Source organism: Crocodylus porosus, unplaced genomic scaffold (genome assembly GCF_001723895.1).
Source record: "Crocodylus porosus isolate Cpor-Errol unplaced genomic scaffold, CroPor_comp1, whole genome shotgun sequence".
Lineage (NCBI taxonomy): Eukaryota > Metazoa > Chordata > Crocodylia > Crocodylidae > Crocodylus > Crocodylus porosus.
In genome coordinates, this window is record NW_017728943.1 from 25,290,912 (window position 1) to 25,317,500 (window position 26,589).

Genomic DNA, 26,589 nt, shown 5'->3' on the forward strand with positions numbered 1-26,589 from the left:
TGCCCCTGTCACCACTTCCCATTGCTGTAGGACTTGCTATTGAAAGAAGATGCCCGTGCATGCCTTCTCTTAATGTGAAACTCCAGTCACAAATCAGCAACCACACAATACTTTGAGGGAAAGAAATTTTAATCCGATGGCAAGGAAAACTTAAATGACTAAAGGTTTCTATTCCACAGTAGCCTTCACCTGCCTTTACAGCTATTGTAAGGTATTCCTTCTTCATTTCATAAAAGCACAGACTCATAGAAAATTAGGGTTAGTAGGGACTCAGGAGGTCATCTGGTCCAACCCCCAATGCTCAAAGCAGGACCATCCCCAACTAGATCTCCTCAGCCAAGGCTTGGTCTAGCCAGGTCGTAAAAACCACCAAGGATGAAGATACCACAATCTCTCCAAGTAACCTGTTCCAGTGCTTTACTAGCCTGCTTTACTAGCCTCCCCATGAGAAAGTTTCTCCTAATATCTAACCTAACTTCTCTTGCTGCAACTTGAGTCCATTGGTCCTTGTTCTGTCATCTGCCACCACTCAAAACAGTCTAGTCTCATCCTCTTTGGAACCACCCTTCAGGTAGTTAAAGTTTCCTGTTGAATCCCCCATCAGTCTTCTCTTCTTCGGACTAAATAAGCCCAGTTCACTCAGCCTCTCATAAGTTATGTTCCCAAGCCCACTAAGCCATTTTCATTGTTTTCTGCTGGACTCTCTCAAATTTGTCCACATTCTTTCCTGTAGTGGGTGACCCAAAACTGGACACAGTATTCTGGTTGTGTCTTCATCAGTGCTAAATGGAGAGGAAGAATAGCTTCCCTCAGTTTTCTGGCAATGCTCCTATTAATGCATCTCATTATGTCATAAGTCTTCTTCACAACAAGGGGATATTCAACTTATTGTCCACTTCAACCCCCAGGTCCTTTTCTGCAGAGTTTCCTTAGTCAGTTGGACTCCAGTCTATACCAGTGCCAGTGCCACAGCAACAAAGTTTGGCACCCAGGGCAAGGCCCGCAGCAGCAGCCCACCCTCACCCCATGCACAGATCTGGGGGGGCACACACTCCCCCACGCTTGCCTGAGAGTGCACGCAGCGGTGGGAACTGCCCTTCCCCCATCCCTGCACCACCTCAAATGAGCTGGTTGCGGCTCCATCCCTCGCCCTGCCTGGGCTGGGCAGCACCTGTTGGCACGTCTTTGCTTCAGCACCCAGGGCAGTCACCCGGGGCGGTCACCCCATTGGCCCCCCTCACTACGGCACGGACCAGTGCAATAGGAGTGTTCCGTCCTAAATGCAGGACCTTGCACTTGTCCTTATTGAACTTATGAGATTTCTTTTGGTCTAATCATCCAATTTGTCAAGGTTTCTCTGAATCCTAGCCCTATCCTCCAGTGTATCTACTACTCCCTGCAGTTTGGTGTCATCTGCAAACTTTCTGAGGGTAAACTCCATCCTATTTTCTCAGTCATTGATGAAGATATTGAACAAAACTGGCACTCCACTTGATACCAGCTGTCAGCTAGACACTGAGCCATTTATTCCTACACTTTGAGCCTGATGATCCAGCCAGCTTTCTGTCCACCTGATAGTCCATTCATCCAACCCATACTTCCTTAGCTTTGAAACCTGGGTGGCAGCCCAATGGTTGCCACCCCTGCCCAATATCAAGCATGGTGTGGTGAGAGTGGGGCAGGGCTTCTGGCCAACACCAATTTACTTTCCTGCTGGCCCCTGCTCCCCAGAGAGCAGCCCGTGGTCCCAAGAACATCTAACACTTAATTGAAGTAACGATTTACACTTTATTTACAAAACAAGAATAATTGGAAAGGTTATTTACAAGTGAACTTACATGGCATAACCAGAATCACAAAACAAACCAGAATTCATTAGTCAACCCTTGACTCAAGAACCACAGGTCGAGTAACTGGCAGCTATCAGCCACTGCTGAGATGCTACCACAAGGAAGCAAGGTGGTCACTCCCAGCAGCTCCTACAGGTTTCCCAATAAGAACAGACTGCAACAATTTAAGGTCTTCTGGTCTGCAGCCATCAAATTGTATCAAATTGAACCCCACCAAAGAGGCTGAAGGGTGACCCTCCATGGCAACCCAAAAGGCAAGCAACAGAGTAGGCTCCTGCAGCAATCAGCATGACCCAAGCATAAAGTTCAGGGACTTCATCGGATGACAATCAGCTACAGAATAAAGGACAGGACTGAGTCCCCTCTGAGGCACTCAGTGGCAGAGGGTCAGCAGCACAGGCAGCTCCCAGGGGTCATTGCTCTAAACCCCTGCTCCAGATGACTGGCTGGGCACCCCACACACCTCGTGGCTCACCAATCCCGCTCCAAGCACTGGCCTTCACCCCGAGCCCCCAGGGACCCTCATCCTGGCACTCTGCTGCTCCTCAGGATCCCAATGCCTTGCCTGCTGCTGTCCCACTTCCCCGTGGAAGGTAAGAGGTTTCTTCAAGTCACTGGACCAGCTCCCTGCTCCGGATAAGGATGCCACCTGCACTCCTGGCCACTGCTTCTTCTCCGCAGTGGAGTGGGGGCTGACTGCCACCCCTAGCCTCCAGGACACCCAGCACATCCTGCATACTGTGATGGGGCCTTGGGGCACCAGCTCTCTGCCCCAAGCCCTGGCCGCTGCTCCCTCTCTGCTGCAGGGCTGGATGCACAGCTGACTGCCACTGCCTTCTTCTCCCAGGGCCTTTGAGGATCTTCAGAGGGGTCCCTCTGCTCCCTCTGCTGGGTCAGCTAACCCCAGCTCTTTTTAGTCCTCCTGCATCATTCTCTGGAGTCACTGTCACCAACCCCCACATGCCAGTTCGGCTGCTGCTTTTATCCCCTCTGGCAGTCCCTCCCTGGCTCACAAACTGGCCAACCAGGGCTCAGGGTGGTGGGCCCCCAACTCCAGCCATCCCCCATCCATGCAGATGAGGGGATTGAAAACCCCTTCTTTCGATTGGCTTCTCCTTTTCCACAAGGCAGGGCTCCCCTGCTCCACCCTTGGGGTTGCTCAGAGTTCACTGGCACTGTTTCTAGCCCAGGGTAAGTATCTCAAGCCAATCTGGTAAGCCTACATTGGCAGTCTGTTACAGCTTGATTGCAAGATGTTGTGGGGATGGTATGAAAAACCTTGCTAAAGTCAAAACATATTGTGTCCACTGCTCTTCCTGCATCCACAAAGCCAGCCATCTCATCATAGAAGGCAATCAGGTTGGTCAGGCTTGATGTCAAGTGAGATGGTCAGGCTTGACAGCATGAATCAATGCTGACTGTTCCTAACCACCTTCTTCTCCTCACAGTGCTTAGAAAAACATTCCTTGAGGACCTGCTCCAAGATTTTTCCAGGGGACTGGTTTGACACTGACCAGTTTGTAGTTTTTTGGATACTCCTTCTTCCCTTCCTTAAAGATGGGCACTATATTTGCCCTTTTCCAAATATCCAGAACCTCCCCCAATCACCATGAGTTTTCAAAGATAATGGCCAGCATTGGCAATGGTCTTGATACTCCCAACCTTGAGGATGCCTGGCCTGGCCTCCTCTACCAACAGAATGTGCTCTTCCTCCTCCCCTGTTGCTAGGGCTCCATATCTGTACTCCAGGCAAACTGCTGCAAGTGGGGAATGAAGCCTTCTGCTTGCTGACAGAAGTCACAAGCTTCCACCTTCCTGGGAGTCCATGTCCTCTTCCTTCTCTAGTGCTGCCTTTGGCAGTCCTTCCTCCACAGTCCTAGCGGTCTCCTCCAGCATTAAATTGAAGAAGTCCTCATAGTGGAGGATGCTTTGGAGCCTTGCCACCTCCTCCTGTACATCTCTTGCATGTTCCCTGAGGGATACCACCAAGTTCACCTCTCAGGCACTCTCCCCCACCTGGCTGTCACTGGAAGGAACATGAAACCTGCAGTCTCCACAGCACCAAACCAGGACCTGGGTGGATGCCTTGACAGTGAGCAGTCCTGCCTGGACAGACACCTCAGAGATGCAAGCAGAAGGCCATCCTGGAAGTATGAGTTTGCCAAGACCAACATCCCCTGGGTCATTGTTGCAGCCTGTATGCTACGTAACATCAGCGAGGCCTGGGGGCAGCTGTTTTACGAGGCCTGGGCAGAGGAGGCACAGAGGACTCCTGGCAGTGGAGGCACGAGCTGCAGTGGTAGGGACAGCAATGGGCTTCCCACACCAAGGCCCCAGCTGAACCACACACACACCAGCATGGGCCAGGGCACCAGGTGTGAGAAGCGCTAGCCGACCACCTCCTCCCGCACTCCCCACTATAGCCTGCCTGGACAGCTGCACACAGACCCACCACCCTGCCACCCACCCCGAGCACCACCCTTTTCTGCAGAGTTTCCTCCTTGGACAGTTCTCAGAAAAACACTTTACTTCCCTTACAACAAATAGACTCCCTTCCCCTTCCCCTCCCACACAACAGAGTCCATCCCCCCTCCCTCCCTAACAACAGAAACCCTCCACCACCCACCTCACCCACCAACAATAAAGCACCCTCTTCCATGTGCAAACTATTTGCAATGTGATTTGTGTGTGTGCCCTCCTGGGGTGGACAGTCAGAGGGTGGGGGCATCTAGAGGGCAGATCCTGGGAACAGGCAGCCAGCACTACAGCCTTTGCCTGTTCCCCCATGGGTGCACACACTGCAGCAAGTCTGGCAGGCAGGGGGCTAGCCTAGGAGCGAAGGCAGCCACTGGTCTCCCAGTGCCTGTGGCTCCCCCTCCAGCAGCCAGTGGCCAAGGCCAACAGAGCCAGTGTAAGGTCTTGGCCCCACTGCTGGCAGCTCTGGCTCCGTGCCCATGTGGAGCCAGGGTAAGCAGTGGAGCTGGGCCCTGGTGGGGGAACTGGGTGGTGGGGGACCCAGGGCAGAGGCAAGGGCAGTGGATCCTGGCTCGTGGAGGTGGCACTAGACCTCCACCCAGGCCCACAAGGGAGTCTTCTGCTGGGAAACAGGTGGCTGCCAGGGGGCAGGAGGGGTTTGGGTCATGGGCATGGCAGTGCATGGCACAAACGTGACCACCAGGTCCAGGATGCTGCCCAGCACCCAGCGGCCCTCCTCTGTGGCCCGTACTGCCCAGGCCACAATTGTGCCCTACTCCCACAGGGCCTGCAAGTGCTCATGCTACAGGGGCAGGAGCTGCACCCCGAACTCCCAGTGTGCCTGGTCCCACACCTCTTCACACCAGTCCCCTGTGCTGTGCCCACACATCCCTGTGGGGCATGTCCTTCACCCACCACCTGTCCTGCCAGGCAACATCTGCTGCTTGCCATGTCCCCACATCTACCTCCCACTCCTCCACAGCTGGTCCAGGAGGAGGGTCTGATCCTGGGTCCTCCTCCTGCATAGCTCGTGTAATCCTCAGGGCCCCAGCTGTAGGTGGAAGCAACCCTGAGGCAGCATCCTTCCTGCAAACTGCCACCTCTCCCCTGTGTGCAGCCGCAGGACCTGCAGAGCCATGAGAAAGAAGCTGTTTGTGAGAGTTTGCAACATTTTTATATAAGATGCTCTATACAAGAGGCTGCGCACTGCCCAACCTCATATCAGGGCTTGAGCATGCACAGGTGTCCAGGGACCATGGTAATTCAGCTGAACAGGCCTGGTCCGTGGCAGCCAAGTCCCATGTCCCCACTCACTCCCCAGGGGCTGGCAGGTCACTGGTTGCTGGCCATAGGCAGCCCGCCTCTCCTTTCCCATTCCGAGACCAGGACAGTCCAGGCTCGTGGCAGCACCTTCTGCCATGGCTCCACACCCCACTGGCTCCCCTTCTCTTGCAGGCCCATCAGTCTCCTGTGCCACTGCCAAGCCCACAGCGCCTGCGCTCAGGGGGCACGGGGCTCTCAGATGACTGGGATGAGGAGCTGCCTGTGCCCACACTCTCCCCACAGAGGGCCTCTTCAGGGAGGCACCCTGGGACCAGCCCTCACCCCTGCCAGCACTGCATCCAGAGTGTGCCCCTGCTATGTATTCGTATTTCGTTTTGAAGCTGTTTTATGCATTTTGAGCTCAGAACAGCTAAATTGAAATGAAACAAAAGGCTTCAAAACACCTTTGAAACAAAATGAGGGTACTTGAGAAGTTTCAAAAGTTTTGAAACGTTTTGAGTTTTGAAGCAGCCAGGTGCCAGGAGGTGGGGGGGAGCCAGGGCTGTGCTCTGAGTGACTTCACCAGGCCTACGGAGCTCAGCCCAGTGCAGTGGCAGAGCCACTCCAAGCACAGCCCTGGCTCTCCCCCACCTCCTGCCACCAGGCTCAGCTCCATGGGGCTTGGAGCCTCCCACCACTGGTCTGTGCTCACCAGGGCTCCACCCCATGCAGCTCTGCCACTGGCTGTCTCGCTGCCTCCCGCCACCAGGCTGATCTCCATGGGGCTGGTGGAGCCGCTTGGAGTGCAGCCCAGCGGCAGGAGGCAGGGCTTAAGCAGGCATTTTGAGCCCTGGGGCCCAACAGCAGGGAGCTTGGGGGGACTCTTGTCCTCTGCTGCCCCTGCACAGGCCACAGGCTACCTGTGCCAGCTGGCCTGCTGTCCGGTGCCACTGCCAGGCCCATGCCATCCAGCCTTGTAAGGTGTTCTGGGCTCCTGCCAGGCCTGCCAGCACCTAGGCCTAGCTGCAGCCAGCTCACCGGGGCCAGTGTCAGCTGCCTACAGCCAACCCCCAGCAGCCTGCCTGGACCCCATAGGGAATAGTTAGCCCCTCCATTGATCCCTTCAGGGGTGCTTCACTGTGGAATCTTTGTATTCCATTACAGCTGTCAAATTTTATTTTGTGTCCCATTATGTTCTACTCCTCAAGGGTGTTTGAAACTCTTCCAAGAAGAATTAACAGAAAGAATGGCTTCAAACCACCCAGACTGAATTATGTCTGGCCATGTATTTTGCTTGTCTTTAGCTGTCCTCTGTGACATTTAATGGCCCAGTTCTTGTGTGCAAAAAGCCTGTCATTAAGTGTCTCTGGGTATGTAGGGACTTTACGATATTATCTGACCCTCAGGTTGAACCATATCTCCAAGATTTTTCATTTATATAATCTTTTTCAAACATTGAATAATGATATCGTTATGATTCATAACTCTGCTAAAGCACTTCTCTAATCATTACCAGTTCTAAACTAGAAAAAAAGTGCCACTGAAATTGACAGAAAGTATTTCTTGTGCACTCCAACATAACAAAAGACCGAGCATATTATTCACCCATAACCAAAAGGTAGCTGTAGGTTTAAACTATCACTGGAAAAATATATTTAACAGTCATTCTAAATAACCTGAAAATGAATGAAACGTTTGGCAGCTTTATTGCCTGACAATCCTCAGGAGGTAAAATCCTGACAGTAGTGGAGTCCACAGTGAAACTCCCAGTGGTTTCAGTGGGGCCAGGGTTTTTTCCCTTACAGCTAAGCATTCTTGGCACATCCCTCACCACAGTATTTGAACCAACCAAAATGACAAAAATACTGCAACATAGCTTCTTTTACATCATGTACACTAGCCTCTGTGCAGTGATCCAGGTGCCCAAACCAAAACTAGTTTGCATGGAAGAAATCAGGTTTTTTTTTAAAATGAATCTTATAGCTAGGGCCTGGCTTAAGTCATGGGCTCAGCTTGCTAATATCATGGTCCAATCATGGCAGGGACCGCCATTTTCACACCCAGATCTTGGTACTCTCTCCCCTCCCACCCCTACACACACACTCCATGATTGGGTGAGGGGGCAGGTTTAGGGCCTGGTTTAATTGCAGCATCAGAGGCCTCTGAAGATGAAAAGCCCACAGGGAAGCAGCTGTAAAAAGGGCAGGGGGAGGAAAGAGCTTGGGGATGGGTAGGGGAGAGGCTGTTTTTTTCTCTGGGAAGGAAAACTGGGGCATGGGGGATCGGGGCACTTTGGGGCTGCCCTGGCAGACAGCCCTGGCCCTGGATAGGGGAGTGGCTGTTTGCTCCTCCAGGTAGGAAAACTGAGGAACAGGGGATTGGGACTGCCTGGAGGCCGCCTTGGCAATTGGCCCTGTTACCATGTAGGGGAGGGGTTGTTTGCTCATCTGTATATGTCCTTTCTCCCTGTCCTCAAACCCCACCACCTCAGTTTTCCTGCCCAGAGGAGCAAACAGCCCCTCCCCTACCCTGTGCCAGGACTGTCTGCCAAGGCAGCCCCCAGGTACTCCCAACCCCCCTGCACCCCAGGCCTCCTGCCCAGAGGAGCAAACAGCCCCTCCCCTACCCATCTCTAAGCTCTTTCCTCCCCCTGTCCCTTTGGTGACCCCTTCCCCACTTCCCTGGGCTGCTACACTTTTGCTGCTGTAACATATTAGCATAGTTTTGCCTGACATGCTACTGCACAGTATTAATCTACTGTGCATTAAGCATCTTGTGTAGATGCACCCATTGTATATCACCTCTTCACACTCAGTCTGACATTCACCAGATGCTGTGGATGAGGGATGGGGTTGGCCTGTTTTATTAACTGAATCATCATTTGAGAGAGGTACTGGACTAGGGGAGTAGCAACAATAAAATAAAACAAGCCCTCACAGCTTCACTGATACATGCCAAGCTCCCACTCCTCATCAGAGACACACAGAGAAAGCTCCCCTGAGACTGACACCCAGATCAGAGCCATACAGAAATCCATGGCTCTTGCTTACCTAGGGTTACCTTACCTAGGGTTTTCCTGGACATGTCCTCTTTTTGAGTCCTCCTGTCTCTGTCTGGGTTGATTTTTCAAATCTGTCTGAGCAAATGTCTGGGTTTTTGCTTTGCTCTGCTAGTGGGAATGGGGGGAGGGGAGATTGTAAGCAGGGAGAGGCAAACAGGTCAGTCTGGTTTGGCAGGTGACTGGGGCTGCATCAGGGCATGGGGGTGGGGTTGCCTGCCCCCTCTAGCAGGGGAAGAGGACAGGAGGGCCTTTTGAGGGTGGTGGCTGGGCTGGCAGCACAGGGGCCAGTGCCTGTGCTTGCAGGGGTGGAACAGCCAAAAGTTTCTGCAGGGGGGAAGGAGGGGAGAGGGGAGCTGTGGCCAGACTTCCTAGCCTGGAGCAGAGGATGCCACAAGCCTCCCTTCCTCTACCCTATTGCCTGTGCTGGGGCCAGACTCACCCCAAGCCACCACACTCTGGCCTGGTCAGGATGGGGGCAGCTGGGGCCGCTCTGGCAGGGCTAGGGGGAGCAGGAAGGTGCAGGTCAGGAGTGAGGAGCACCGGCAGGGCTGGGGGAGAGCAAGGAGCTGTGGATCAGGAGTGAGAGGAACCAGCATGGCGCAGGAAGCTAGGATATTGCGGTTTAGAAGTAAGGGGCACTGGCAGGGCTAAGTTCTGTGGGTCAGAAGTGAGGAACGGGAACAGGGCTGCAGGGTCTGTGGCTTGGGAGTGAGGGACAACATAATGGGAAGGGGTAGGGCACTGCCATATCACTGCCCCCCACCCCGTCATATTCCCTCCCTGTCCCACACAACAGGTCTCCTCATTTTTGGAACTGAAAATAAGGTAACCCTATGCTTGCCTGCCACTTGGGGCAGCAGTGATTGAAATCTATTCTGTTCTCTTGGCAGAGCACTCTGCCTACCCCAGAAATTTTTTTGGGGTGGTGATAAAACAAACTGGAATAAAATGGTCAATTAAGTACCATTGATTTCCCTTGTAAAGCTCAGTCTTCGTTCCCACTGCTGACAGGTGAATACTTAGAAAAAAGTAATTGCCTTGCTCTCCTCACCTGTTCCTGGCTCCCTTCAGCCTGTGCCACCCCTGTGCACCCAAATCCAGCCTCAACCTAGCCCCACATCTGCCTCACAGCTCCTTGGCCCCCCATTCTCACCTGCCTCCCCTTGAGTTGCAGGGCCCCAAAGGGGCTGGATCTGGGTCACTAGGGTGGCATGGCCTGCAAGGACCCCAGGAGCAGCCAGGGAGGGGGACCCCCCTCCCCTCAGAAGCTTCTCTGCCACTCTACAGCTGCTCAAGGCAGCAGAGCAATGATCTGGGAGTGGAACAACCAATAGGTGGCAGAGAGGGCAACTGGAGTGACAGGAGAGTGATCTGGGTCTGGAGAGGATGGTCTGGGAGTCAGGGAAGCAATTTGGAGGGGCCAAAGGACCAGCAGCCTGGCAGCTCCCCACCCACCCACTTCCCTCTTCTCCCTACCCCTACCTCCTCCCTCCAATCCTGACCCCCCCACCCATTCCCCATGCCCCCCTCTCCCTGTCTCCTCTACCCCCCTTTACTGCTTTTCCCTCCCTCTCCATTCACCCCATACCCACCCTCCTGTTGCTTGGCCATTCCCAGCTGTCATCCAAAGCCATAAAATCCTGGATGACAGCTTGTCCACTTTGAAGCAGTGTCTCCTCCAATACTGATGGACTGCAGATTAGTGGTTTGATCTCAGGAGATCACCCAGAGTCAACCTAATTCAAATGAGGTAGCTCAGATCAAGGAAAATCCTGGCCCAAAGTGGCGTAACTTTTAAGATGCCTGAAGGGCACTTAGCACTAGTTAATGAACCTTAATGTGTGATCATCCACATTTTAAGGGCTCTTAACATGATTTAATTGTAATGTGCAATCTCACCCACACTTTACAAGCAAAGTGAAATGCTTAGAGCATTTTTCTGACTTGGGCCATGTTGCTTTTGCTAAAAAAATACTGCCAGCTTGTACATCTGCCAAGTTTATAACACTGTTTTACTTTTCTGATGTAGTGGTCAGTGTATGAGCTTTTGGTTATGCCTTTTGTGGCAGAGGGCCACCTCTGTTTCTCCCCCAAAACTCTGCTCTGTGACAATTTGGTTAGGATGGGCCCAGCAGAGCGTACACACCTTACCCTATCTCTTCAGGTAACCTGAGGTGGATACATTCCTGAGGGTAAGGGGGAAACCTGCTTCTTCTGCCTATGTGACTGACATCACATTCCTGGGTGAGGGGCTTCGGCTCCCTGGGGAGCTAAGAACTGCCAGTCTGTCCAGCAACTAGTGATGCATTTCAAACCGGTTGGCTGACAGCCAAAGGTGCTGGCCTCCATTGGACCAGGTAAATGAGGTCATAAGGGCTATATAAGTTAAGGACTGCCCAGGAGGAGGGGGCAGCAGCCATGAGGAAGACTCAGAGAGAGAGAAGAGCTGGACCATCTGAAACATGCTCTCTCTCAAAACTCTTAATCAAGGAACTGCCTGTCTCCAGAGGGAATCTTCACCTCCCTCTGGATGATACTCGCGAGTAAGCTACTTGAGATCTAACTAGATATATAGCTTGCAGTAACTCAGATGAGTAATCAAAGGCTACCCAGCCATGCCAGTTTGCTCTATGGGATTTCTCTGATATTGCTCTACCCCTTGTAACCAATAAAGTTCTCCTTTATACCTAGCATGGGAGACTTATTGGGAGTGAGTCTAGATTATGCCTTGAGGGTCCCCTTGGTTTGGCTGACTAAGGGAGACCACTACTTGTGCTTCCGACTGAGGGAAGCATCCCAAGTTCTTGAAGTGAATCAAGAACCCTCCAGGGCTACTAGGCCTGTGTTTCCCAGGGTGTGCAGAGCCAGAATCCAGCCCATCCCTGGGTGGTGGCTGTGTTACCCCCAGGCTAACGGGTGTGCTCCAGGAAGCGGGTCAGCCAGATGTGAGGCACCACCAGGGAGGCACTCAGAGCCTGGAAAGTGGTCAGGTGCAGATGGCTCAATGCAGAAGCACCCACTACTGACCCGCCACACGTTTTATTTCCCATTATTTTTCTAAGACCACTGTTAATGTCTCTGTACATCCTCTAAGAGACATGAGCTAGCAGGAGTCATGAATTCATATCTTTAATTCATTCTGACACTGAAGATAGAGATCCTTTTTTTTCTTTTATATTCTTTCTACTAAGAATATTTTCCCATATATCTCTTTCATATATACTAAATTCATGTTAGAAATAAAAATGATAAAATATTATAGATGCTAACAGACTTTACTGAAAAAAGATAATACAGCATCATCACACAATCACCCAGTGGGCATGTCTACACATGATGCTACGTCACCATAGCAACGCACTACAGTGACTTAGCATCAACAGGCGAAAACTGTGACACCACAGCTACGTTGCCATAGCAAAGCGCTCCCTCATTATAGCGTGCTGCTATGGCGACATAGCAGCTAAAAATAACCAGGCACAGCCAGCACAGCTCAGTATGGGCTGTTACTTCAACATCATTTAGTAATTCCAAAAGGAAATGCTAAATGGTGGCGCAGTAAAAATGCCATAAGACCATGTGTAGATGAGCCCAGTGATTCCCAGACTTTCTAGATTAAATGACTGCTATCAAGCCTCAAAATTTGGCTCAATCCACCCTACACCCTTAGCATCATACTTTTAATTAAAAGGAGCAGGGCACACAAGTGAAAGCTGTTCACCACTTACCTGGCCTGAATTCCCAGACTACAGTTCCTGAACTGCTGCACTAATTAAATGTCACAGCTTTCATAGACGTTAGGGCTGGAAGGAACCTTGGAAGATCATCAGATCCAGCCCCCTGCCCCAGGGGCAGGAAGTCAGCTAGGGTCAAAGGATCCCAGCAAGATAAGCATCCAAACATTTCTTAAATGTCTACCTCTGAATGGATTCTATTCCATGCCTTGGGGGCTCGGACAGTGAGAAAGTTTTCCTTATGTCCAGCCTAAAAATGGTCTTGGAGGATTTTGTGACTGCTGGACCTTGTCATCCCTTGGGGTGCTCAGGTGAACAGGTGTTCCTCCAGATCCTGATGCACACCCCTTATGTACTTATAGGCAGCCACCAGATCACCACTGAGCCTGCACTTTTCCTGGCTGAAGACTCCCATGGCTCTCAGCCTCTCATCATAAGGTCTATAGTCTTGCCCTCTGATCATGCGCATGGCTCGCCTTTGGACTCTCTCAAGTTTCTCCACATCCTTCTTGAATTGTGGAGCCGAGAATTGGATGCAGTACTCCAGCTGCAGCCTCACCAAGGCTGAGTACAGCAGGAGGATGACATCCTGAGATTTGCTTGAGAAGCATCAATGTATGCAAGCCAGACTTGTGTTTTCTTTACTAGCTGCAACATCGCTTTATTGGCTCATGTTCATCTTGTGGTCAATTATGACCCCCAAGTCTCTTTCAGCCATGGTGCCAGTGAGCATAGCACTGCTGAGCCTATAAGTGTGCTGCAGGCTTTTTTTGCCAAGGTGGAGTACCTCGCATTTTTCCATATTGAAGGTCAACAGGTTTATATCTGCCCACTTTCTAAGCCTATCCAGGTCAGCCTGGATCAGCAGCCTATCCTCAGGCATGGATGCTGTACCCCAAAGTTTAGTGTCACTGGCAAACTTGGCCAGTCCACTTCTGACACTGGTATCTACACCACTGATAAAGATGTTGAAGAGAACAGGTCCAAAGTTGGAGCCTTGGGGGATGTCACTGGTCACAGAGCGCCATGATGATTCACTTCTGTCAACTACCACCCTCTGGGTCTAGCCTCAGAGCCAATTCCCCAGCCATCAGACTGTGATGTAGCCAAGGCTGCAGTTGGCCAATTTTTCCATGAGGAGATCATGGGACACCAGATCAAAAGCTTTTTTGAAGTCCAGATATATTATGTCAATCTCTTCTCCCTTGTCCAGGTGATATGTCATCTGATCATAGAAGGAGATGAGATTGGTCAGGCAAGACCTACCCACAACAAACACAAGCTGGCTGTCCCTCAGGATGCTGCCATTGACCAGCTTGTTGAGAATGGTCTCTTTGATCATTTTTTTCTGGAATCTTTCCAGGGATTGAGGTCAGGCTGATGGGTAGTAGTTCCCCGGATCTACTTTCCTCCCTTTCTTGAAGATGGACACCACATTGGCCTTCTTCCAATCTTCAAGTACTTCACCTGAGCACCACGAGTTTTTGAATATCTTTGCCAGTGGCTGGGCTATGACGCCTACCAGCTCCTTAAGTACTCAGGGGTACAATCTGTCATGGAATCCAGATTCCATGGTTGGAATCCAGTAATATCCTAGTACCACATCTCCTGGTTCACCTTATTTTTCCTGTTTTCAGCAAATGGTCATATCTTAAAAATTCAGTGAAAGTTAAAAAAAATACCTAAGGCTAAATTCTGTCTTGACTTAGATGTTGATTCAGCAAATTGCACATACCTAAGTTTAGCATGAGATTAGTTCTTCTGACTGCACCGAGGCTCATCACATGATGAAAGTTAGGAACTTACTGTCCTGGATTTGTAAGTGTGTTTAAGAGCCCAGCCTTCATACAGTTCCTTTTAGAACCCCTTCAAGCAAGCTTTCAGCATAGTTTCTTTTTAAGAATGAGCCACATGGCTTCCTCAACTCTGAGTCTCAGCCTCTGGGTCACAGCCACTTATTAATGCCTGGGGCTCCTCCAGTGAGTGCAAATGAGCTCAAAATCCTGCTGGGATCTTACCCTTCAAGGGCACAATGCAATCAGCACTAATTACAGAGATGCAGGCACCCTTCTCAGATCAAACTATCCCTTATCACCTAACTGGAATCAAGCAGGCAAACTGCTTAGCTTAGGGTGGCAAAGCCAAACCTCAGATGGAATCCATAGAAGCAGGAGTGACCAGCCCAAGTCCAGGCTTTCCTGGAACCCATCTTGTTTCTCCTTCTCTGTGTGACAGTCATTGTTAACACTCCCTGGTTCTTATGTCTTGTATATCAGATTATTGTTTTCCCTGCAGATAACTTTGAGGAACTCTCTTTTCCCTCATCCCACTAATCCATGGACCTCTTGACGTTTCCACTAAAACAGGTAGACACAGTCTCTCCAGGAAATCTATCACAAGAATGTGATGACATATTCTTGACACCTTAGAACACTGTCATATTAGCACCTTACGCTTGATTCTTCCATCCCAGAGCAAGAGTCGAGTCCTTCACATCAAGAAAGGAGCAAGGTGGCATGGGTAGGCAAGCTGTGTAGTATCTAATCTTCAATAAAAACTATCACAAAACTATCATAAAACTCCCCTAATCTACATAAGGACCTTGCTAACTTGAGATCTGAAACCCAGTGCAATGCTGCTATCACCTAAGGGACAGCACAGAATACTAGCAAGGGCCCTAGGGTATTCCCCTTATACACCCTATCCTGTGCATCAATTACAGTGCTTCACAACTCTCACAAACTGAGCTGGGATAGCTGTTGAGATCAGAGACTGATAAAAATCAGTTAGGGAGACTGTCAGTGAATGCTGCTCAATGTTAAATCTATTCCCTCAGTGTTTGCCTTCTTTGTTGGTACAGCTACTGGTAACATAAAAAGATGGTCTCCTGTACACAGATAGAAGAATTACCCAGCAGACCAAAAACACTCTGGCTCTTACATGCTGCTTTTATCACTATGACTGCCACAGTTTATCTCCAATATAAAGAGTTGATACAAAGGGAGATAAACATCAGGGACACCATAAGGAAATCATGTCAAGAATTCAGAATTGCTCCTCCTGAAGTCAAAAGCAAAAAATATTTTCAAAAAGATGGAATGGTGTGCAAGAGGTGAAATCTCCCCTGAAGCTTTGCAAGATTACAGAGTTTCATATTTCCTTTTGCCATTCTGTGACTTTCTCAGTATTGGAGTATTGAAAATATAGAGTGGAAAAGGAAATGAAAAAAATACTTTCAGTCCAAGACATCCTGTATTCTAGTACAGCAAAAAGAAAAGAGGGTGGGGAAGAAAAGGAAGAGAAAAATAGAGCTTAGAAATTTCAAAATTTGGGGTGTCTGAAAACCAGTATGGAATAAAAATTATGATGAATGGAATGCAAAAATTTAGGCTGGGAGGAATCTACCACTGACTTGTTTCAAGTCTTTCAACTCACTTCCATATTTTAGACTGTTTTTCACTCTGGGTTCATTTATGGTTTGTTGCACACCAAGCAAGTATAATGGCCTGAATGGCAGATTTCCTGCTGTGTCACCCTAGTTCCAGGAATCATTTAATCTGTGCCAGGATTAAACCCAGTTTATTGCACATCTGCACTATACAAGCACTTCCACTAACTGGTGCATGTGGACTGCTAAAGCAAAGCTCCCATAGTCCCTGTCTTGGCTTGCCCATTCCCATCCTCATGCATGAAAGTAGGAGCCCTGTGAGCACAGCTTTCCTCCTTGTTTTACTATCTACAACCTGCAAGTGTGAGTACTTCCATGTTCTCTTGCACTGCTCTGAAACCCAGACCACAGTTTCTCTCTCTTCATCTTCATTTAAAGAACAAGTAAACTGAAGCAAAAATCCCTTGGTGGTCTGTAAAAATGAGTCTCCCCATTACCCTTGAGGGAAGTCCCTTCCTCCCCCTCCCCCAATCAGGATTGGGGCAGGCCGAAAAGACAGTGTTTTTGCAATTACTTGTCCTACTACTCCCCTAGAAAACAAACAGTGGGTGTCAATGCTACATTTTACATCAGCTCCAAAGCTACATCAACATAATCTAATAAGCTAATGGGGCAGGGACTGTCTCTTAACTACATGTTTGTGCAACGTCCGACCACTAGATGCCTTACTGATAAGAAGAAGTATAAATGCTTGTTCGTATATAAAGTATCTATAAATATCCAAAACAGTTAAAGCCAAAATCCAGCAAGATTCTTAAAGTATATGTGTAACTTTTCCTTGAAGAGATAGAAACCCTTTAAGAGGTTCCTGGAAACATCTGTAATATTATTGTATTAACCAGCCCATTTCTTCCAGTGATTTCTGGCCATTCTTACAAACAGGACACTTACTGAACATACATATATGACTGCACAAATAGCTACAGACCACCTACCTACAACTACAGTTCATAGGTTGAATCTCTTTAGAGAGACTTCACCCCAGCCCAGGCCAGTCTGGGACTTGGGACTCCCCAAAGGGTTAATTCCAGGGTCTACACCGGAGCTGTCTTACGACTGGGGTTCACCACACATTGGGAAGCTGCTTGTGGTCAGTGGTTTGGTTGTGGTGCAAGGGGCCCCCCCCGTCACTGGTAGAACACTGATCTTTGCTCCCACAAAGAGACTCTGTGTGTTGGGGGGGGGAGGCGGGGGAGGGGGAGGTAACTGCTAGTCAGCATACACTCACCCCAAACTTTCTGCGCTAAGTACAGACAGTCAAAAAGCCCAAGGCTGAATTGATTCAATCTTTACAGGTTAGCCTAAGCTGCATAGATTGAACTGATAAGCAAGTGAACAAACATTCACTGTTAATTCTGGAAATGTAGCTACATGCCTGCAGTGGCCCAGGCCAGAAGCCACCAAGCACTAGAGCACATGTCCCTGCTCAGCTGGAGGAGACTTCTTGAGCCAAGGCTAGCCCACACACCCTGTGAGCGGGTGGGGGGGGGGGGCGGAAGTTTGATGGGGAGGTACAAAGCATCCTGGGATGCTGGGGGACTGTGAGTTAACTTGAATCTGGAGGGGATTTGGGACAGAAGTTCAATAAACCAGTTTAATCTAAATCAGTTCAGTCTGATACTATATCCATCCAGATTTATCTTAAACCATTATCAGCTATTTTGAAAGCGGTTGATGTGCACTTAACCTCTGTTGTGTTACAAATTTGAACTGGTTTCCAATCACTTATACTGGTTTATGTGTAATTTCTGTCCCTAGCCCTGGGCTGGAATATATGGCCGGGTGAATTAAAAACTTCAGGACAAGCTCAAAAGGGAGCCAGAGGGCACATCTACACATGCCCCCAAATGCACAGTTGTTACTGCACAGTCCCAGCGGTACATGGGTCATTTCCAATCCTACTGCACAGTAGTGTTGGCATCACAGTTTATGCCCATTGATGCTACATCCCCATAGCTCATCAGTACAGCCATGTAGCATCTTGTATTGACATGCCCAGGTTGATTTCTGGCTATCACTGGCCCAACCACACAGCTTGGCTGGAGCAAAGGACCATCAAAAGAAACAAAGGAGGAAAGCCAAGCCAACCCTCTGGGCCTGGGCTACAGGCAGTCTGGGTCACACAGGTCCACTGGGAGTGGAAGGTTACAAACCTCAGCCCTGGCCCAAAGCTGGCAGGGTTAGAAACTCCCAGGTTTCAACCCTGTTTAAAACTGCCAGACCTAATTCCCGGCCAGCCAAGCCAAGAAGCCAATACCCTCCTCCCCAGTATTAATCCCTTAAAACCTCAGAAGAGGGGGAAAAACAAGAGGAGAAAGGAGTTCCCAGACACTGGGACAATTCTCCCATTCTCTCTCCTCTACCCAATTTCCCCTTTTTCTAGCTGCAGATTCCTTCTCCCCTTGGAGGAAACTTTGCTCTTCAGCAGCCCCTAGTAGCTTCTTTCTCTCATCCCCAAACAAGCCTAGCTCACCTTACATCCTCTACATGAAATCAGCTTGGCTTTGTTCAGTCAGGAACTGCCAAACTCCAGTCTTTCTCATAACCAATCTGCCTGAAAAGTCTTTGCTTCCCCTGCCAATCAGGCCCAAGGATTTTACATATCTGCCCAGATACAAGGCCCCAGCCAGGGCTGTGCCTAGGGGGGGCCAAATTGGGGTGACCGCTCCAGGGCCTCATGCTTTGGGGGACCCCACGGAGCCAGGCAGAGCAGCTGTGGCCCCACCTGCAGGACCCGCCTAGTGCTGGTGACTGCACTGCTGCTGCCATGAGCTTTACTGCTGGACAGCCACTCACCACCTCCCACACAGCTGCTGCCATCAGCTTCTTCTCGTCCAGGCCCCGCACAGGCTGATTTGCCCTGGGCCCCGCACCCTGCTAGGGTCATCTCTGGCCCCAGCTTTCCAAGTGCAGAGCACATGGCCAGAACAACAGAAGCCATCTTGCTGACATGGCCAAAATGCATGTTTTCTCCTCAGCCCTAGGCTAAAGGAGAAAAGGAAAGAAAACTAAATAAATAAGTTAATAAATACAAAAAACACAATGCACAACAATCAAAGCCACGCATACACATATACATACACAGCACAAGGAACATATATAGTTCCTTTCCTTCCATTGGATTGTAGGTATATTGGTCATTTTTCAGTACCCCTTTTTGCATTAACAGGGCTAGAGTGTATGTTGTGGAGCAGAATACATGTTACTGCCAATAACAGCTAAAAAAAAAGCCAAAACATCAATTAAAGTGTCAGTTCCTATTAAGCTAATGATTTTGATTTAAAGCAATCCTGTCATAATATTTCTCCATTACAACCAACATGAAGCAATGGAATGAACACAACAGAATAATCCTTGGAACTGAACCCACCATCCCAATTAGGTCCTCAGTGACAGGTGACTTTTGAACTTTAGGAAATATACATATCATCCACTGGAATCTGGAGAGATAACTTAATCAAAATATCTTGCATCAGCAATTGCTGTGTGCTTCTACGGTTGGTGAAAACCCAACCCATTTTGCCTAATTCCTCAAAATATAAAACCAGACTTGGTGCCACACAGTTATTGGCAAATGACTTTTAAATATAAAACAGAAGTGACTTTTCCAAGTCAATTTATAGTCCCAATAAAGTGAATGGAATTGAGATGAGTGATCAGTAACTGGAGATTGAGTTGTGCGCTAAGTAAAACTAAGTGGAAGAAGAAAACAGCAAAATGAAAAGGAAAATAGATTATCAAGGAGTCTGACAGGAACAAAACAACGCCAAGAAAACAAATTAAATGCAATAACAGAGTCAGTTTTGCCTAAGATGTTTCAGTCTCTATGAAGAAAAGATTTATTGTGCTTGGCACCAAACTATGGCAGGAGCACATTATAGGTGGGGCCTGCTTTGTTTTCAGTTCTCCTCCTCTGGTTTTACCTTAAGAGCTACATGGCTAAGGGGTGTATCTCCTGGACATACTGCAAGGAGATTTAAACCCAGCAGATGATTTCCCACTGGAAGATACAACTGCTGTCTGTCTCAGCATTCATTCACAGGTATCATTCTCCACCTATTCTTCCATTCTGCCAGAGCAGCAACCAATGGGCCTTAAACAAATCAGTTGATCCATGTGCAGTCAAGGCTGCCTCTGCCAGGTGCTCACAAACCAGGAAAGCAGAGGAATGGTCTGTTTAGATAAAGTAGCAGGGCACACACCATTAATATCTAAATCAGTGGACAGGCACAAAGTATATGCTGGTGTATACTTGAATGCACTTGATCTCCAAATAGCCTGGTATCAAAAACTTTCTACTGCATCCAACCTAGGTAAGTATGGACCTCCTGGAATGGTCCATTATCACCTGCATAATGATCAGCAATACCCATTCCTGTTTATGTTCTCCTGTGCATCCTTAAGAAAGGGAGAGATAATAAGCATGTATGCTCCTTCTCTGGCACTTGTGGCTTACCTAGCAAACATCCATCCCCCCAGAAAAAATACCTGGTTTGCCAACGGCAAATGGTGTAGTCACACATCTGTAACAATTTAGCATCCTCCATTTCTGTAGGACAATAGAAACCCATTTCCATATTGGCATGGCCTCTCTCGTCTTCATGTCCTATAGGTTTAAGGCCAGGAGAAGCTCATGTAGTTCCAGGATTAGTCTTCCTCACTCAGAAGTTCTGTGCCCATTAGATGGTTGTCTCAGGTCTTCCTGACAATATAGTCTCACCACTCAGTGCCTGTCAACCCATCTCTACTACGTTCGCTTGTATACCCTTCTTAGCAAACAGCTTTCTCATGGCACCACACCACTGCTGCCTCTTCTGCCTCAGTTGCTCTTCCTCTTACCAAAATGAGAGGTGCACTACAACCAATATTTGGCATAGGCCAGTGCTCCAAGTTGGACCCATGCATTGCCACCAAAGGCAGGGACAGAAATCCAGAGCCTGCCTACCTGGAATTGGCTCACTTCCGAGAGTAATAGAGCTAATACAGTTCCTACCAAGGTCCCAAAAAAGGATAGACAAATTGGCCTGAAATGCCCTATAAAAGCACTCAGAGAGAGGCACAGATCACAGTGCTGCTTGAGTACTATGAGATGCCCTCCAAGGCTAGGGACAGACATTCAAAAGGCCTGAATTGATTCAATCTTTGCAGGTTAGTCTAACCTAGCTAGGCTGAACCGGTTTGTAACCAGACATTCTTTCTGGACTGAGGAAATTCAGGCACATGCCTACAGTGGCTTAAGCTAGAAGCTGGGGGTGCTAGACCAGCCCTCCCTTCCCTTGCACTATGCTGAGCTGAGAGGGGCAGGGGCAGGGCCAGGCCCCGGCAGGACCTCTGATTAAGGAAGTCTGCCTACACCATCCTGGGCTTTTCCCTGCTGGCTGCTCAAGGGGTAGAAGTGTTGCCAAACCCCAGCCCCCTGCTAACACTCTGAGGCAAGGGAGTGTGTGCAGTGCATGCCACTGTCGATGATATGGAGCTTTTCAATCTCCGTCCCTGCTTCTTTATACTGTCTGTAGCAAGCTGACAGGCAAGCAAGCCAGCAGGGGTCTGATAACAGTGTTTATCATCCCATCTGCAAAAGAATAGCCTCTGTCCATTAGTTCAAACTCCTCTTAAACAGCTTACCAGCTGACCTGTTGATTAGCTCTAAAAAACCATGAGTATTCACTGTTCTGCCTGCCTGCCCCAGTGAAACTGGAGACACACACACACACACACACAGACACCTCTCGGCATTAGCTAGGATACCACATGCCTAGGGTCCATGGGGCTGGGGGCTGAGCTGTGGGAGATGGGATGGAGGGAGAGGGGGGCAGAATTCCTGCTTAAGCAGCGAGCAGTGAGTGGGGGTGTAGGGAAAGGAGATACCAGGCAGATGCTACTGTGCCTGCAGTCTCTGCTGGAGCTCCAAGGAGCAGAGGGGAGAGGCCAGCTTTGCTATGTGCACTGAACATGTTATGTTACAGGTTTAATACAGTTTCTGGTCACTTAAATTGGTTTATGTGTAATGTCTGTCCCTAGCCCAAGATATCTTGGTAGCATAAGTCTGAGTATAGCAGCAGTGGGACTATCCAGCAAACTGTGTTGAGCTTATCATTTTACAGAGCTGCACAATAGTGTAACTAGGAATGAACAAGAAAGACAGTAGTCCCAGGTGCTGACTTAGAGGGAGCACCAAATGCCCCCCCAGGAGTTTTTGCTACAACACCAGCAGTTGTTATGCTATGGCAGTTACAGTCAGGTGTGGGGACACCATGCTGCTATAACAGCAGCAGCCAGGGGCAGGGAGACAGGGATATGGCAGCAGTGGTAGCTGATATTTTGAGTGCCCAGGGCAGGTAAGACTAAACATCCTGATCACACCCACCCCATGCTCTCCAGCAGGATTTACTCCAGAGCACACAACTTATTAACTGTGTCTCAGGGGCTCACTCCCTCATGACAGGTCAACTAACTGGAAGTCACTCAAGGGCAAATTACTTCACTCAGCTTGTAGTGTGGATATGGCTACACAGGGGAGATAGCCTGTTGACAAGGAGCAGTGCCACAGGATTCCAGCCCAAGAGAGAGAAGGTCACAATGCAGGCAGCTGCAAATAGTACGATTGCAGCAATCTCAGACTGGAGATAAGGAATGAATTTTAAGTGCAGCAATGAAAATGCATAACCTTGTTACTGCTGGGAATTGGACCAAACTAAAGTCCATCCGAGCCATCAGAACAAACTGATTTGTTTGGATCTTAGTCTAAGGATCCAACAGAAGGCAAGAAGCTAGTTGCGTTTACATGGTCTTTCTTTAGTGAGATTGTGACAGTGGCTATGGTTTGCTAAACTGAGGGGTTTATTTTATACAGTTCCTTATTCTAGCATGTGATCCCTGTCTGTACATTGTTGGGAAAAATTCACAAACACTTTTGGATCTTCAAGGTAAGGGAATAACAACAGGAAAATTTATCTGTAAATCTTCCTTTGCAATGGACAGAGACATGAACGCTGCGTGCCCCCAGAGGCTGGTGGGGCATGGCAACCACCTGCTGCTGCTGGCGGCAGTGCTGGCAGCGGGGGCATGGTGGCAGCAGCTAGTGGGGAGCTCCCCCAGGTGGCACCAGCGGGGTCAGCGGCAGGGGGGAGGGGAAGGGTGGTGAGCATCAACCAGAAGTCAGCAACCACCCACAGATGCTGCCGGCGGTGTTGGCGATGAGGGTGGGGTGGCGAGCTTTTTTGCAGGGGTGCACCACCAAGCTCAGGGGGTGCACATGGACCCTCATGCACCCCCTATGCATTGCCAATGGACAGAGAGGCTATAAGAAACAGGACACTAATGTGACACTAATGAGTCTAGTATTTCTGCTAGCAAAGGAATGTAGGTCAATGGAATCCTTTTCATTGACTTCACTGCCATAGGTTTGTTATTGCAAACACAGGGAAGTAACAAGTTCTCTCATGGATCAAGCAGAGTCAGTGGAAGTTATTCTCTTGGTTAAGAGCACCAAACATTTTAAGAGGAAGAAGGTACAGTAACTTATTTTGTGATCATTAAAAATATTTTTGCTGCTTGTCTTCCTAACAATATGAGACAGACAGAGACTAAAAAGTAGTAAAGCCTCTTCCACCACTTAAAAAACTACCCTTACCTCCCCATGTGCATGCATGCTTATGCGCACAGACACCCCAACAGTGGACTCAGAATCAATTCTCACTTAAACCAAAATAAAGTGTATTTTATATAAACAATGTTCCAATTAAACTCCAGAGGTGGGATGGAAACACTTAATGGATCTTAAATAATGAACAATTATATCTGCATTCTTCCCTTTTCTTGCAAGGGAACCATATAACATAATCACTTATGTTTGTATAATCGGTATGTGAGAGAAAGCCAAAAAAGTATTTGTATCAGACAAGACCCTACCCAGGCCCTGTGTTTTGTTGGTCTTTTTAAAGATTTTGTGGTATGCTGGACTCTGCAAAAAGAACCCAAAAGCTAAGGACAGTTTTTAAATCTCTAAAAAGTGTGACATTGAAACAAACAAAGAACAGCAGGTCCTAAGTTGTGTTGAAGAATAAGCCTTCTTTCAGCTTGGCACCAAACCCCTTCTTTACAAACCTGCTAACTTGAGAAAGAGCTTGATGGCTCGGAAAATCGCTTTGTGCGTATTGACAAAAAGAAATACTCAATTCATTAATACTTGCTGAACCAGTGTATCTGTGCAGCAGGTACCTTGGCAGAATGAGTTTTTGTTACCTACAGTAAATTGAAGGCTGAAATAAAATTCCTCTTTGTTTCACATTGCCTGCTTATTTCTCACCGCAGGTTAGTACATAACTTGCCAAGATCTACCTCAGTACATGAAACTATTTGTGCTGTTCTGTGTCAACATTTTTCTGCAACCCACATTGCTTAGTAGCAGTGACATGCAGCACTCTGCAGATCTATGCTCCCAGTTACTCACAAGTAATTTCTATGTAGTTTTTACAGCTGTCAATCTAGTTTCAAAAATAAATTTTAAAAACAAACTAGTGAAGGGACCCTGAATTATGAGCAGCTGGGACTCGAGTTCAGATAGTGATAGAACAACTTGCAAAGTACCATCCTGACTGCTCCAGTCTGTGCCATCATTTATTAGTGTATCCTCAGTAGGACTTGCACATAAAACTGCTAAAAACACTGACATTTCACTACAGAAAACAAATGTCAATGCCACTGCAGAAGCAGATCCCATCTCCCTTGAGTCAATAAGGAGTTTGTCACTGACTTCAGCGGGAATTGGGCTGTGCTCTATAACAGCTCTGGAACAGATGGGCCAAACAAATTGCACAAGTAAGACAGGCCAGCAAAATGCAGCCAGATGCTGCAGAGGCATGTCTATGCTAGTGAGACAATGTAGTGCAAGGATGGGAATCATCATGCACACAAGAGGATGTAATGAGAGTACGGGAATCCTTATGCTGATAAGATGATGTAATGGGAATATGGAAGTGAATATGGTCTGAGATGATGTGATGACAGTTCAGGAGTGGCCGTGCTAGTGAAATGGCTGTTCAGTTCAGCAAGGAGTCAAAATAGAGCATTCATGAAACAGGCAGATTTTAAAAAGTAACAGAAAAATGAAGCCAGGAATTTCTATTTCCCCCGCTGCCTCGCGCTAGACAAGGGGAACATGCATAGGGGATGCAGATACAAGAGAAACCTAACCAGCAACCAATTTAATGCTCATAAAATATACTTGTACTGTAGCATATAATTAGCCTGTAGACTCAACTGCCCCAAGGGATCCCCAGAGCTGAGCAAGATCCCAGAGAGGACAAAACATTTATACAGACAGTGAATGCATGCCAGGACACACTGAACTAAAGAAAATAGTTACATGGGAGCAATATAAACCCTCATGCTTCAAAATCTCACCCACCTCCTAACTGGTAGGGGATAAGGAAGACATTCTCCTTGTGGACAGGGTTATACTGCCCACTCTGGAGTTTCTGGCAGCTTTGCTTGTGTCCAGTGCTGGCCCAGACAGAACCACTCCGATCCAGTCTGGCAGTTCCCATGCGGAGTGTTTGGCCCATAACATTTATACTGACTACATTTCTTAACTTTGATTGTACAGTGGAAATGACTCAACTATAGATTCGTGTGTCATTTCCAGCCCAGAAATTTAATGCCATACGTTGACGAGGAGTTCACAACATGAGTTATCCCATTTATTTCAACATGGCCAGTATGAGTAATCTGCAATCTGACCCTTTGAAAGTAGGGAATATATTTTATATAACCAATGACAAATATCACCACAAATATGACACCCTTTTCAAATCATAACAGTTCAGATTCAACAGTACTTTTTAAGTCTTTGTCTAGACGTTGACAATCTAACTAAATAATATTCATTAATCCTTCTAAGAGCCTGGTGTTTTTTGCTGTCCTGATATAAAAAGATTGTTTCTGCAATGGATGCCATATGTGCAAATATAGAACAGCCATAAAAAAAACCAACTCATGCACTGTGGTGTAGCCACTGTCTTTAAGAGAAATGTGATAGCTAATAGAAGGCAAAGGCAGGGCTGCTTATGCTATACTGTGGGATGTCTTCAAAAATGCTCCATACAACACAGCAACAAAACAAGGCATATATTTATGTGCATGCCTCTGAACAAAGAATATGGGGACATTTTTACACATGCTCCTGATGCAGCACTGGGCACTTTTAAATAGCAATCTGCACTAATTAAAAGCACCCGCACATCATGTGTATCAGCGGCACAGCATGTCCCTGCACTGAGAAAATGGCAGCAGTGCACTTTGAACAAACGCACATTGAACATGTTTTATTTTAAAGTGCACCAACACCATTTCATCAGCATGGAGACGTGCTGCACTGCTGATATATGTGAAACATGAAAATGATGGAGTGCATCAATTTACATGCTCCATCAAACTCAAGCTCCAATGCACTGGATTTCAAGCACATCAAGGCAGGCACCCTGTGTGGCAGGCCAGGAAGGATGCTCCTATGCTGAGCCACCCACCTCACTGCACTCAACCATCTTCCAGGCTCCGAGTGCCTGGGGGCGCCTCACACCTAGCCGACTCCCTTCCTGGAGCACAACTGCTAGCCTGAGGGTAGTGCTGCCACCACCCGGGGTCTGGCCTGATCTGGGCACTGTACCCCCTGGGAAACATACGCCTAATAGCCTTCAAGGGTACTCAACCCACTTCAAGAACTTGGGGTGCTTCCCTCAGTCTGAAGCACAAACAGTG